Here is a 15,754-nt window from a genome sequence, read left to right on the forward strand (position 1 = left end):
CGCTTGCTGTAGGTAGATATTTCAGGCATCTAGCTCATTTTTAAAAAGAACATTTTTTAGACAACACCCCCCTCTGCACACACAATTTGTTCATAATATATTTCTAAGTTTGTCACAAGAAAGCATCTTCCAGTGCAATAAATTAAACTTTCACTTTGAAAGGGTCTTAGCTAAATTGAGACTGTTCACAAAAAGATAAATATAGGTTTTAAGATAAACACATTCCTACTAGAACATTCAATCACAGTGTTACTGTAGTAACAGTCATACATACTTGCACCCCCTCACAGCTAAGGAAAAATAAGAGATGGATGACTATCAGGCAAGTGCTGAAGCAAAGATCTCGGATCACATCCAAAAAGTGGTCACATCAGCTGAGGTGGCATCAAGAAGTGTGACTGATATTTCAATAACTCACTTTGGTTTTCATTAAGCAAGGAATGCTGATTAACATAATTCAGCTTCCAGGTTTAGCGAGCTAAGCTACTCCAGAATAATTTCCTCAACCTAGAGCTGCCCCTGCACACAGCACTGGACACCATTAGTAGTCATTTGCATCAGACAGAGCAAATAGGAGTCCAAGGTTCCTGCTACAAGGAGTCCAGAGCCTACTGCACTTTCAGATATAAAGAAAAGACAGATTTCCTCAGAATTCAATTTAATTTCCGCAACAAAGACTATATACTATTACCTATCTGTCTGCAGCAAACTAACCAGAATTAACTGTTTCAAGTACACTGACCAAGGAAGAGTGCAAAGCCCACAGGTTTCCTAGAAGTCCAGCTTCATTATTTAGTTTTGTTCAGGCTCCTGTAGGCCCCATTTGCCTTTGAAACATGCAGTGCTTGGCCTGTGTAGAGCAGACCTGGGCTATTACAGCTGCCTGACCTAGTCCTGTGGTACTGATGAAAGGACTTTGCCTCTGCTGTACCCTGGCATGTGCCATAATGTGAACGGTATGGGGGCAAAGTGGCCAGCATTTCCTCCCAGGTGTGCCAGAGCCACCCCAAGCACAATCCAGAGGATGATAACAGACTTGGTCAACAAATGAGTCTTGGAGGCAAGCCCCAAGTCCACTGTACACAGCCAGGAAGGCATGTGGTGGAGGTAGAGCAGTGACATCAAGACAGTAACACATAGAGGGAGCAAGTCTTTGTAGTCACCATGGCAGATGACAGGCTAAGGATGTTGGAAGGAAAGAGATAACTTTTTAGGCACTGGCAAAGGCTTCTCCATACATGCAAGTGGCTATAGCAGTGCTAACAAATGCACCAGCACTGGCCCCATATGCCTTCACAAGCCTTGGAAGGAAAGAGACTTCCAGATAAACATCTAGCATCAAGCATAAAGTGACAATCTTCCCTTTGAAATTAATCTTTTCTAACTGATTATCCCCATTAGTTTATATGATCAGATTCAGATTAGGTAGGATGAGAAAGACCCACTAAGATCACAGACATACCCAAGACAGACTAGTAAAACTGGAAGATCCTTCCTTATCTGCAACTTCATGTTATGAGTAAAGGGTTTCTTTTTTTATTGTGGTATAATGCTTTAACTTACCTCCCCAGCAAAATTATACCAGCACAAGCATTTTTGTCTGTTGTGATCACATCTACAATACCAGCACACGTAAAAACAACGCCAAAGTGTCATTCTGCATCAATGCTTTGCCAGCTGGAATTTCAAAGACAGAAGCACAAAGTCCAGCATGTAAGAGATATAGCTACATCCTTGTTGGATCTTCCTTTTTAATACCCATTACCCCCATCAGAGAATGATTGCTGCAGAAAAGATTACAAAAAGAACAGGTGTATGAAATACTAATAGTGCAATGATAAGACTACCGCTGGGGACAGCAAGTAGGCAAGTCTCTCACGAGAAGGAGTGAGAGAGATATTCCCAAAGGCACTACTGATCCCTTACATTTGATCTTATCCCCCACATCACAATCTGCACATTGTTTTTTGGCAAGATGACAGGTAGATGGAGAACAATTTAACTTCTCTATCAGTGGGATGGTTTGGCATGGTACAAGAGGCACGTATCCTCACAACTACAAAGTTGGAGGGCTTAGCAGAACCACCCTGTTTGCTTAACAAAGTGACGTAAGCCACACAACCACGCAAGCACAGCCTTTGTTCTTTCCTCCAGCTATCCCTGTTTTGCCTCAATGCCCTCCCACTAATTTCAAGTCTAGCCCAGTAGTCTGTAAACCTTAAAGCAGGTACTGCATCTTTTTAATGCCCAGGTGTGTTCTGAGTATGTACCAAGGGTAGCTAATCATAATAAACCTGAATTTAATTGTTGCCAACTAGAATATACCTAGAAATGCCATGTGTAATATATATATATGGTTCACCATTAATAAATTCTGCTTTAGGAGGCTGAGCATATTAAAGAAGTGATCATGCCTTACAAAGTATAGATGAACATCTATTTATACCATACCATTAACAGATGGTGTTATACAACCATAAGTTCAATTCTTAATAGAGATGGTTTATATATAAAAACGATGAAGCCTCCTATTGAAGTGCTTTAGACATCCTACTCGTGTAACAGGATTATGTCAATTTCTATTTGTCGATTCCATTGAGGATAAATTCCTGATTTCTGAAGTGTGACAGAAAAAACAATTACTTCATACAAAACAGACTAAGCAGAACATAACAGATATTTACTTGTAGATCACAAAACACACAATTAAGGTAAGGAGAATCATACCAGTTCTTTTTTTATTATTATTATATATCTCAGCAGGCTTGTTTTCAGAAATTTCAAGATCTTTTGTCATTCCGCTATCCAAACAGACACAGAAATCACAATGAAGTCAGCCATCAGCCAGATTTAAAGGCAAACCACGATCCTCAGCTAAGACTGTTTTCACTTTAGATAATACAGCAGAACATTACTATATACATATATATTTTTTTTCTAAATGAATTTAGAAAAAGCAAGACTGGATGAAAGTCTATAAGGGACCAAATATGAGTTGTGATGGTTTGTATTTATAAAACAACGAATACATTACTAGTATTTTCTTGTATTAGCCCAGGTGTCTGGCCTGATACAGGCAGCACCACAGAAGGCACGTGGGTGAGCCCCAAGCTGACTGGGCAGGGGGTAAAGAGATGCTGTGGGTAGCAGACAATTCCCCTGGCCAGCAGCACTGCCAGGGAGGCTAAGGAACATGCAACATCCAATGGGGACAGCCCAAACTCCTAGTGCTGTCACAACAAGTTGTTAATTTAGAAGAGAATGAAAAAGCTGAAACTTCCTTAAGTACACACCCACACATCTTTAAACCCTAATAAATCCACACACAGGAAGTGAGACGATGGTTTACCGCAAAAGAGGGAGCTCCTCTGCGTAAGCTCCAGTCTGCGCAGTCACCAGAGATAGAGAGGCCTCAACAGTGAGTCATCAGTTCCCATGGGTCAGATGTGACCAGCAGGACAGACAGATGCTCTCTCTCTGCCAGAGCACCTCCTCATGCTGGAGTGAGAGCACCTGAACCACTCAAACCACCTGGAAGTGGCACCTCACAGGCAGCTGTTTGACCTGTCCAGAAGACCAGATGCAGCAGCCTTGCAGTACATGGCTCTTTTCCAGCCCCAGGAGCTGCCCATGCTGTCTCTTGCCTCATGGCCTGCCCCTCCAGCTGGGGAAGAAAGAGAAAGGCAAAGCTCTGGTGCCAGGGGAGATCAATTACACCCTCCTCTCCTGGATTACTAGGTAATCTAATTACTAATCAAAGAATTTGACAGAGGAACAGTAGCCAGCACTGTCATAACTGCATATTTTAAAGAGTTATTTATATCCATCTCAAAAGAAGCTACAGCTCACCTCCATCTGAAAGGAAAATAAACACCATCTGAGCCAAACAAATGATGTCTCACTTCAAACAGTCAATTCAAAAACTTAAGCAAACTGGAAGTAAAAATGACATTTTGCTTCATTATCACCATAAGCTTTCATACATGTCTAAAATTTTCTAGCCAAGAGCTGAGTTGAAGCTGTCAGTAGACAATATCTACTAGATTCTACAAATATAACTTCAGAAACTGAATATGAAACTTGAAAAAAAAATTGCACATCAGAATATAAGCTGCAATATTACTTAGTACTGAAGTCAGGTGTTGTGTATGCTAAACAGCCCCACATTAACTGAAGACTAAAGGCTTTAAGATAAGGTACCTAGCAATGAGGTAAGAAAGTATGACATTTCTAAGGTATCATATTTTTTCATAACAGAGTTGGTGAGGGAGCAAGAAGAGGGAAAAGAACAAGCGTAGGTACAATAAAGATCATGGTCTGCCTTCCTTATGCACATCAAGAAACAGTAAGGCTGAGGTACCACAGTATGATCCTCAGGACAGACAGTTCCTTGTCCTGAACCATCATGATGTCTCCAGGCTCGACTTGCCAGCCTTCAGAAGAGAATCAGGCTCTCAATCTTTCTGTCCTTGAAGGTTAGGGGAAAAAAAATCCCCAAAACAACCAACTCAAAAAATGAACAAAACCCCACAACTAAACCTCCACGCTAAAATCCAAAACATTCCTTAAGTACCACAAAAAATATTTTCCAACTATTTGACAGTCATCGTCATCACATATTGTAATTGGTCTGCCAAACTTCCTGGTACCTCAGAAATTTTAAAATGTAATAAGAGCTTTCAACCTCTGATTTTACCCTTTTTGCTTTCCAGACAGTTATTTAGAAGCTGAAAAGTGACTTACAACATACTAGCCTATAAAATTCCTCCTGTTTTGCAGAAACAAGCTCATAATCTGATCAATGAATCAGAGAGGAAATCACGATAAATAAGTATAGCTATTGTACATTTGCAGTTCTCAGAAACTTAGAATCTTTGCTTCGAGACTGAAAAAAATACCACCAGTACACTGTACAGTGATAGAACAAAAATATCAACACAACATAAATAAGAAACTTTTTTAGATTAAGGCAGACACTGTCAAGAACTAAGCTTCACCTCTTACTTCTGCTTAAAACAATTCCAGCTCATTACTTCCATGATGACAGCCAGCGAGACCAACCATACCTGTCTAGGAAGGCTTTCAAGTGGGCAACATTTTTTTTCAACTCTTACAAACAAAGTAACATTTCATAAAATTATGTTTTGTGCACATTGTTACTGCTTTGCAAACATCAAGGGCCTGATTTCATGACCCAGAATTCTTCAGCAGCAACAGCACTAGTTTAAGGTACTCCCTTTTCAGCCCTATCTTCTCCGTATGACTCCCTCCCTCCAGTTGTGCTGGCATGGAGGCCAGCCAGCTGCAGTCTGAACTGAGAAACTGGAAGATAACCCAGGAATTTCACTGAAGCCAGATCAGCTCACTGTGAGGGCCACAATACAGCTGCACAGTTAACTGTGCCAGCACACCTATAGCATGCAAAGCAACATTGTTATTGAATGCTTCATACCAAAGAGCCAAAGAATCTAGTTGTTTACATTTCTGAAAACCTTTTAAACTCTTCTGCCTCATCCTATGCATATTCATAAGTCAGAGATTCTATTTATAAAATAAAATAAAATCTAGCCTTAATACTGAGCTTAAGAAATAAATACAGCATAATCCAAAGATTGAATAAACCTCTGAAGTTACTTTTAAAGATCAATGAAACCATTGATAAGGAAATGATAATACTGGAAATAACATTCTTAAAAGACGGCAAACTTTGCTCGCAGGAAGGCCTTTAACCAGACAATATTCCCTGGGAGAAGCAGCACTCCATTGGATTATATCCCCTTCGCTTTATCACAGTGAAGAAATTTAGAGATTGTTAATACTTGGAAGCCACAGACAAGTTTGTAAGAAGAGACACTGAAGTAGCTTGCCACAAAAAGCCATGCACACACCACAAGCCACAGAAATGGCACTGTGTTGTGTTGAAGCACTAGGAAAAGGTGTCAAGTGCACACTGCCCAGACTGGACCTCTCCACATGCCTTGGATAAGCAGTGAGTAAGAACAGATCCATCTCCTGCTCTTAGGGAGAATGCAGAGCTTGCAGATAAGGTCTGTAAATGTTTCAGTCCGAAGCTGCAATAGGAGCCACTGCTCAGGGCAAGGCTTAGCGCTGCATTTCCAAAGGAAGTGCTTTGCTCCCTATTATCATAAGGGCAAGGGGAGAGGGAGGGGGAAGGGAAGGCTGGCTTGTCCCTGCCAGATATCTCTATCGGAAAACCTTCCAAAGTGAGAACAATTAATTGTCATTTGCAAATACGCCCCAAACAACAGAGTAAGGTATTAGGTGTGGAGCTGGTCTCCAGCCCTGCCTGCCGAGCAGCTGGGCAGAAGCATCACACCGAACACCTCATCCCTGCTCGCTGTAGCACCTCGAACACCGCAGACTCCTGAGCCCGCAGGCTGGGCTCTCCCTCCCCTCCCGAGGCGTGGCTGTTCCATGGGAGCAGAGGACTCTGGACCGCAGGGCTTCCTGCACGGGCTGCGGCCGCACATGGCAGCGCTGCAAGGCAGCGCCCCGGGCACGCCGGGGACTGCAGGAGACCTGGGGCCGGGCTGGGGAAAGGCAGGACAGCCTGGTGATGCTGGTGTTACCTGGGACATACCCTGGGAAAGAGCAGCACCACCAGCCCCGTCACCCAGAGGGACTTCTGGAGGATCCCTACTCTCCCCATTTTCCCTGGCGGAAAGCATACATCCGTTTGTAACCAAAGCCTGTCCAAACACCTACCAGCCAAAGAGTCACCAGTGAAAGGGAATCACTAGGAATAGTCACTGCTTTTTTCCATATTAACTTCAGCAAAAGAGAGATAATTTCCCCAAACCAGCACAAACAGAAAGAGAGCACTATGGTGCCCAGAAAAGTCATAATCAGCTGAAATCACCAGTAGTGATGCCACCCTACCAATAGTTCATGCCAGAGTGGCTCTAATCCCTTTTCCCAGGAGAGATTGTGAGCAGCATGGCCCATTTTGGAGCTCACGGGTCGGATGAAGCCTCTGGGTGCTCAGTCAGAGGGAAGCATTGGTCTGTAGGCAAGAGATACCCACACTGAAAGTCTCTAGCTCTAGACACCCTGACAGCTGACCAAAGAAATGCAGCAAAAGGCTCTTTAAACAGAGTAATAACAAATTAATCACTGAACTCCCCATCAAAATATTTCTCAAGAGATCCTACCCTGGTTTTCCATTCCTTATGGAAGAGTAGCAAGGTCACTGCAATACTTTCAGTGTTCTCTTTGAGCTTTAAAAGGCAAGAAAGAAAGAGAAAATTCAGCAGTCTTCTTGGATGTGGGATTAGGGTTTAAATTGAGCTTTTCAGAGTCGCAGTACAGTACATGGATGGAAATGCATCACCATCACTGCAGGGGACAGGAGTCTGAGAAGGGGGAATACAAAATTGGATCCTCACTCACAGGTGGCCTGCTGTTGGCACTGAAAGAACTTTTAATTGCTCAGAACACACTGTTTGGGGGAGTCCCACCACAGAGCTGGGTAAGGCAGACTCACAGAACTCAAGCCATGCCAGAGTTTGTTAAAAGGAGGATTTCTGCCTGCCAGCAACAAGCTCTGGCATTGCAACAAAAGTAAACTAACACCTCCATCAGCTCAGCCTGCAGAGAAAAAGCAGATCTCCTGTGCTTGCCACCAAGCTCCCCACCAGCCCTGTTCCAGATTGTATCCATGGAGCTTTACTGCTGAACTAGAAAGAGTACAACTGTAGTTCACTTTGAACAATGAACAACCAATTCCCTACAAAAAAAAAACAACAACAAAAAAAAAAAAAAAAAAAAAAAAAACCTCACCAAAAATGCCCCAGCAAAACCCACACCCCTCATTCTGCAAAATATTACCAAACAAAACTTCTAGTCACTTGTTAGCTGAAGGGTTTTTCAGGCTTTTAAGGGTTTTTGTAGTGAGGGGTTATTTATTTAGTTTTTTTGATTTTTTTGTTTTGTTTTTTGGAGGTTTTAATTTTTTTTTTTAATTCGGTTTTTTTTTTTTTTTGGGGGGGGGGGGGGGCGTGCATGGGAAGAGGGGAGGGTTGTTCTTTTGTTTTAACAATAGCTCCCAAACATTGTCACATCTTTTTGCAGACTGTTTCTTTTGGACTGGTTTAAGTCTTTGCTCCCACATCTCTACTTTATATTTTGCAACAATTAAAACATGCTAAATATATATATATATATATATATATAAAATCAATGGCCCAACAATCTCCAAATTAGAAATGAGATGAATGCTTGCTGGGTTCCAGTCCTAAGAACAAAAAAAACTCCTAACCACTCTACCCAAAACATCTAAGTGCAGCTTTGTTGGTCCTCTAGTTCTCTGCAGAAGTGTAACCCCTGCACCACTCTCCTCTTCTTCAGAACTGAAAACTCTTTGAATGCCGGTGCAACCACTTACTAGTGCTGAATTTGCTGTGCTATGCATTATTAATTCACTGCCCCAGGCCTGAGAAGCAATAGATAAAGGTTTTCTAAGCACATCTGCAGTGGAAGAGAGAAGGTGAGCTAACAGGAACAATGCAGGTTTCCAGCAGGAGTCTCAGTTCCAGTTTCGATGTCTTCACAACCCAGTTTAATACACAATACACAGAGTGAACAGGATGTTTAGGGAAGCAGATAATATCTGCTTTGGAGACTATGTACAGTTATTTTCTCACTAGAGATAACTGATAGGATGTCATAGCACCTGGTCTCACATCAGAGATAAGCCCCCAGGAGGTACACCCTCACTGTGCTTTCACATGATGATAGGATGATTTAGGGAATGCAGAAATCCCCATAAGCCTGCACAACGGCTTTCTTTTAAGATCAAGCAATTACTTCAACAAAACAAAGTCTCACGCTTTCCCCAAGCCTACAGGAATACACAATATGTTCCATTTAGTCAATTGCTAAAACCCAAAGCTCATAACACCATACCCTAAAATCTCTACTTTCAAGGTATCTTTCGCTCTACCCCAGCTTCCAGCATTTCAGCTGAGTTTCCTAAGGAAATGAGTTATAGGTAATTCCAGAGTATTATCTGTAGTGTATTTTGAACCTTTTAGGCAACAAGAAGTTTGACCATTACAGGTACATTAGAAAATATTAAACTATCACAACTTTCACAACACAGGGACAAGGAAGCCCCCTTTTCCCTAATCCCAATGTTAGGGATTTCTCATCAGAAAGGTTTTCAGTTACTCATACCTTATTAAAACCTGGAGGCATCAGAGCAGGTTAAAATATCCTCTACTTGTGGAGCTCTGTACTCACATCTTGTTTCTATGCTCAGGTCAGCCCTAAAGGCCAGCTAACAAACTTTCTTTCCAATTCCCTCTCACCCTTTAATAATTTCAGGCTGATTGCAAGTAGCCTTTCTGTGGTCACACCAGAGCAATTGCAGCTCCCAACACGTGCAGAAGCAGGTGCAGATGCTGCTAGACTCAATTACAGTATCAATGAGTAGGTGGGGATCTACGTGCATTTTCAAAAAAAAAAAAAAAAAAAAAAAGAAAAAAGAAAGTTTAATACTTAAAAGTTTTTCTAGATTATTTTCTAGACAACAGTTTTGATGCACAATTATACAGCCTTATCTCCCACCCACTGAATTTGATGGAAAATCTACCTTTGCATGTACAAGTAGCTTTACTGAAACACTGTAAGAGGAAGTAATTTGGTTTACAATTTCTCTAACAAGAATATCTGGACTGTGAAATAGAGTGTTCCTGGTAAATAAAACGTTTCACTGCACTTTGTAAAATAGATATTATTTAATATCCTGGTCTTTGTATTTTCCTTCTACAAAGACTGTTGCTTTTGACCAACACCTAGAAGCACTGGGGTGGGTTTGCTAAGGCAAAGCACTGCATGAGGCTCTCAGCTGCCATAGATTGACACAGATTTCAAATGGCAGACACCTGCATTTTCCAGCAGAGGAGCTGGCACACATTTGGGACTATCATTTCAGATATAAGTATAGACAGTTGGTGTAAAAGGCAGGTGTCTATATTTGAGTTAATCAGTTTATGCTTTCTGTAGAGCAGAGAGAGAAACAAGCCACAGCACAGGGTGATTTATCTGATCTCCCTTAGCACTCCTGAACTAATATGAATCACACCCTAGACAAACATGTTTCTTTCCATTAATTGTAAAAAGAACTAGAGATGCCGAAATTGAAAAAGAATGCCTCAATTTTATAACTCTAATATTAAGAATGTTGAATCCTGACTGCTGTGACTGTGTTATACTAAAAACACACAGCATTTCTTCTACAAAGATATTATAGATGTGGTAAGCTTCCTACAGGTAAATAAGAGAAAGAAATCAGGTTGAGTGGAAGAATACTCTAAAACTGACCCTAAGTGCTTGAAGTGAGTAAGGATTTTCCAACACAAAGTAGATAATTATGGCCATGCCACTGAAAGTGGGATTTTAATGGAGGAGAAAAAAAAAAGTGCTGTTTTTTTTTTCAACTCTAAAGGTTTTGTACCCTTTTTAAAATTGGCTGGGCAAAGAAAGACTGAAGAGTATGTCTAGTCTTCTGAGCAGATCAATGCTCCGTGGTGAGGAAGAGTGCTTTGTGCAGGCACGTACATGGAGATGAAATGAATGCAAAGGAAGAATAAAGTATTGCAGATTCAGTCGGATCCTTTACCCCCTGTGCAGAGGCTTAAGTGCATCCATAAGGAAAGAGCCGGAAGTGATTTAGGTCAGACTAAAGCTATCATTAATACAGGATTTCTGTACTAGTTCTGCCTTTAAGAAAAAATAGACATCTATGCAAGATACTATACCCAGGCAAGCTAGGCCCTTAGTAACCCTCAGGATAATTTCAGGGTTATCAAAATTCCAGCGAACATCAAAAGATTCAATACATCTATTGAGACTAGAGCCTGCTCCAATTTTATTTTTTTATTGTTTAGAAAACAGCCTGGAGATTTTACAAGCATGGGGTTTTTTTCCCACAAGGTGGAAAAAAACCTGCATTTGATTTACTTCAACATCACCACCGTAAATGTATTTTGTTAAGGAGAGGACTTGAAATTATTAATTAAAAAAAACAAAGGAAAAGCATGTTCATCTTTCTGTTCTCTGTACATGTTCAGTTTTACAACTGTTACTGCACAGAAATAGCTTTACTGACACTGATGAGTGAGTTCTGCAAGTTTGTATGATGTGTGCAGGCCTGATTTGCAAATGCTAACTATTGTGACTTAAGAAAAAGAATTTCAAAGGTTTCCATTTGGAGCTGCAAGTTCAAACCATTTCATTTCATAAACAAAACTAACTTTGAGATAGAAGAAGCAGCAAAACACAAACCTTTTTTGTTTATTTACATTCCCCTCTAATATATATATATTTTTTTTATTATTTATTTAATGTGGTAGAAGGCAAAATGAATACTCTGTGCCAAGTTTCAGACACGTATGAAATTCCAAGGCTTATTATGTTATTAAGCTTCTGAAATAAGGATTTATATTTATAAAAAAAGTGCTGACACAACCTGAACTCTGAGCAGTGGTAATGCCACCACCAAGAGCATGGTTCCCATGCAATGTGAACAGCCCAGATTACCTTAGCCTAATAAAATGAAAGATTTGAAACAGAGGAAATAATTTCCAAGAATCATATTTCTTGATTCGCAGTCACATTTGTGTTTAAATGGTGGGAAAACGTGAATCTATTTATATATTCTCAAGTTACACCCACAAAACAGGATCCCAGAGAAATTCTCCCAAACAGGGTTTGCAAGAATACAGCAGAAGTGTGTGTAGGTAGATGTGGGTGACTGGATGGATTATGTATGTAATCAACATGTAATGCTCTGCAATACTGAAAATAATAAATTGTTGTGAAGGGGTAAGGGTGGAAAGTGCATTTTACATGGATTATCTGCCCTAGTTCCTGTTCTTATTTTTGGAAAGCAATCAGCTCTTCGTGAGAACTCAGCACCACGCTGAGCCACCCTGGGGCTTTTCATGGCCCAGCCCTTCACTTTGCATTATCATCTGTTAGCAGCCACATCCTGTGCAGACTGATTCATTACAGCCAAGAAAGGCTGCGAGAACAGGAGACCCTCTGAACCCCGAGGTCTGAAATCACACTAACATACTTCTCTCAGTGCACTATATAAAATAAAGCTACTTTTTCAAAGGCATTGCCACTCATTTTGGTAATAATTCCAAATAAAAGCTTATTTTAAGACAATATATTATTTTAAGTCAAGATCCTTGCAAATCACTGTTACTTGAAAACACTCATATGCCTGTTTTGGAAGACCATATGTTCATCCCAATTTAATTTAGACATAAAACCAAAAAAATTCGACCACTTTTGCTTAATAGCTATGGTCAAACTGAAACAAAAATCAGGTAATGAAAATGATACAGTTTATGAATATTTATTCATTGATGTATATGAAGTACATTATTATTTTCAACTATGGTAATATTTTTGTTTCCTGTGAAGCTGAAGTGCATGCAGTCACAGATAATCCAGTATGTCGAATTTGTATTTTTAAACTCTAAAATACATTACTTTTGAAACAGTATGATTTCCTGATGCATAACTATTGAACACAAATATGTTGCAAGTCAATTGAAAAATCTGAATTAGTGTCACAGTTTATTACTTTCCATTTCACTATATTTCTAAATGTCCTAATATCTCACAATAGTTTTAAGCATGAATTTAAATGTAAGAGCAACTACAAGATTCTTGTTTTACACATAGATGAAGAAACTTCAGAGATAAAATGACCAACGAATAGTGGCTGGGCTGGATGTACTAATCTTCACTCTTAAACTTTCAGTTTCCTGCATTAACTCTGGGACTTTAAATTACATTCTTTGATGTATCTGTTTTAAAGTTGCAATGTACACCTGAGTCTTTGTACAGAATTTTTCTGTCTCCTCTCATGATTACAGCAATAGCAAGACATAAGCAAATTCTGTATATAAGCCAGTTCTATGACAGACTGGCTGAAATACAATTGCTGAACCATGCACAAACACAGTTTGCTGGTACCAGTACTACCATAGCAAGCAGTGAGGGATGTGTATTGATGTGGCAATAGGAGAGCTGTCAGAAAGCATCAGTGTGGGCACAGTCCATGAATCCCATTTGTCTCCTGTGTAACATGACTGATTACAGCTAAATTACAGTGACTTTAAATGTACAAGTCAATTTTCTAAGCTAATTAAAATCAGGGCTAGTACTTATTAGGTTAGCACAATTCAGCTCCTATACAACATACAGCATAATCAAGAACAATGGGATATATATATATATATATATAATTTAAATATAAATTCATTGGCTGGAGTTCAAGGGAAACAGTGCTACCAATAAAGCATAGATTGCCATTTTACTGTATCCCTTATAACAGGAACCAAATGGGCATAAACTGTGTTTGCAGAGATACAGATATGTTTCCCAAAGAATCAAGGTTCTATTAGAAACTCAATTGACTCACAGAAACACCTATAGACAACTGAAAACATACACCTCATATATATATATATATATATATATATATATATATATATATATATATATCTCCAGAAATACTGTGGAGACTTTACACCTTTCTGCAATCTGTTGAAGGCATCTTAGAGCTCATCATGCAACTGGTGTCAAAAGAACAGCAGCCCATGCTTCAACAGCATGCAAAAATTCTAAGATCAGCATAGTTCAGCTAATGTTAGAAACAAGAGGGTATTTTTAGAAAATTTCCCTCTTTAAGGTCATCTTCATCCCTTTAAGCCTGCTTTACAAGAAGACTGGTTTTACCTAACCAAGTCACTAAAGCACAGGTGAACACTCTTTCCTGATCCTCTCCATTCACAAACTCATCCTTTTGACACCCAACTAATTAATTGATGTCCTAATAGCAAAAATACCTGTTAAAGCTTTCAAGGCAAATGACACTGAAACAGGAAAGGGATGAAAATGTTATGCTCCAAAGGAAATCATCCTGAATTATCATTCATAAACTGGTAACAGAAGATAAGTGGTTACAGGGTTGGTGGTACCTCTGGACTACATGTAGGGTCTGAGGTATCAGGCTTCACACCTTTACTTTGTCTGACCTAAATTCTACCATTCTGGTATTTTTAGAAAGAACCTTGAAATACAGCAGCTTGTGAGCCAGCCAGGAGCCCTCAGCACATTTAACAAGGCTCAATAACCCTGCTAACTTTCTCTTTTGTCAATTGAGATTAATGCAGTGATTAGCTGACTTTCTTAAATGAGGTATTGTTTCATTTCAGCAATAGGAAAGCTACAGTGTATAAAATAATAAAGATTTTGAACCAATTAAGCAGTCTAAAATCATATCTACTTCCCTAGGGCTCAATGTGTCTTGAAAAGCTAGGAAAACCCAACAGTTTCAAATCCTCTCTCCTTTCACACACCCCACAGCCAACAACTGTACTTGACCTTCTCCTTTCTAACTATTCTGTCATCTTTAGCTCTTAATTCTAGTGGAGCAGCTGTGTAAATATAGCCGGAACTAAGAAACCATAATCTTCAAAGCTCAGGGATTATTCTCTCTTACTTTCCTGAGCTTTTTGCAAGCAGGTATTTAGCCTGGAAGTACTGTCTAGCCTCCCTGCCTACTTTTTTGCCTTAGATTTTGGGTTTGCCTTCGAATAAAATCAGTGTGTGATTACTCAGTGCCGGGGGGAGCAGGCAGGCAGCACCACCCACTCACCCAGAGGCCCTGGGCTCACTCCCAGCCAGCACCAAGAGAACTGGACACTGGCAGGACGAAACCTAAGTCCTTCATTTGCTGTGTGGGTCTTTTGTCAGCTAGGTCTACAAAACTGCAATTTGTCTTATTTACAGACGGTTTAAGAAGACTGACTAGTGGTTTAAAGAAGGGCAAGGCACCTACGTATTGGCCCTTTATTTTGTTCCCAGACAGGCAGGATGGCTGAGGGAGTCCAGATGACAACCCCCAGCATCACCCTGCTGTGAAGCCAGGTTGTGTATTTCCCTTCAGTTTATTCACACAGCTCTGCAGTCTCATACTGCTCCTAAAAATAATCACAGACTGCAGAGCAGCATGAGGGGCAGGCCTTCACATACCTATGTCAGTCAGGATTAAAAAAAAAAAAAAGCTTTCCTCAAACCCCAGACTAAACAAACAGCACCCTACACATCCCTCCCAGCAGCAACAAAGGTTGTTTTGCCTTGGGGACACAAATCTATCAGAGTGGGCTGTAAACTGTGACCCTCTCAAAAGATGAGTCACCCACCAGTAAAGTGAAAACACTGATCCTAAAAGCACTGATTCATGCCTAGATTTCTCTCTCAGTAGTTGGGCAGCATTATGAGCACACATTTGCCAGCCTTCATGCACTGCAATCTGACAGCTGACTCACGACTGCATGTTAGGACTTGTGCCCTATATATGGGGGATGCAGGTCGACTATGTTTTACACACTCTGCCTTACCAAGTCCTTCGTAGCATCAATTTGTAGTATCTAAATCCTCCCTCCATGTCAAGAATGACACTTACCTCTCAACAAGTTTCAGCCAGACACTAATTAACACTCTGATATTAGTAAACAAATGATCCAAGATACAGATAACATCCCCCCAAGGAGACAAAACTGCTTCTCTCAGACCTGCTGAGGTCCAGAAGAGCTTAGCTAGCCCCCACCTGACTGCTTCCAGCTCCTTGCTGGGCTGTGACCACCAGGTCCTGGGTAATGAACTCCTGCAGGCCCAGAGTGCTGTATCAAAGGCTACAGAAGCACCC

Source organism: Anomalospiza imberbis, chromosome 1, assembly GCF_031753505.1.
Source record: "Anomalospiza imberbis isolate Cuckoo-Finch-1a 21T00152 chromosome 1, ASM3175350v1, whole genome shotgun sequence".
Taxonomy (NCBI): Eukaryota; Metazoa; Chordata; class Aves; order Passeriformes; family Viduidae; genus Anomalospiza; species Anomalospiza imberbis.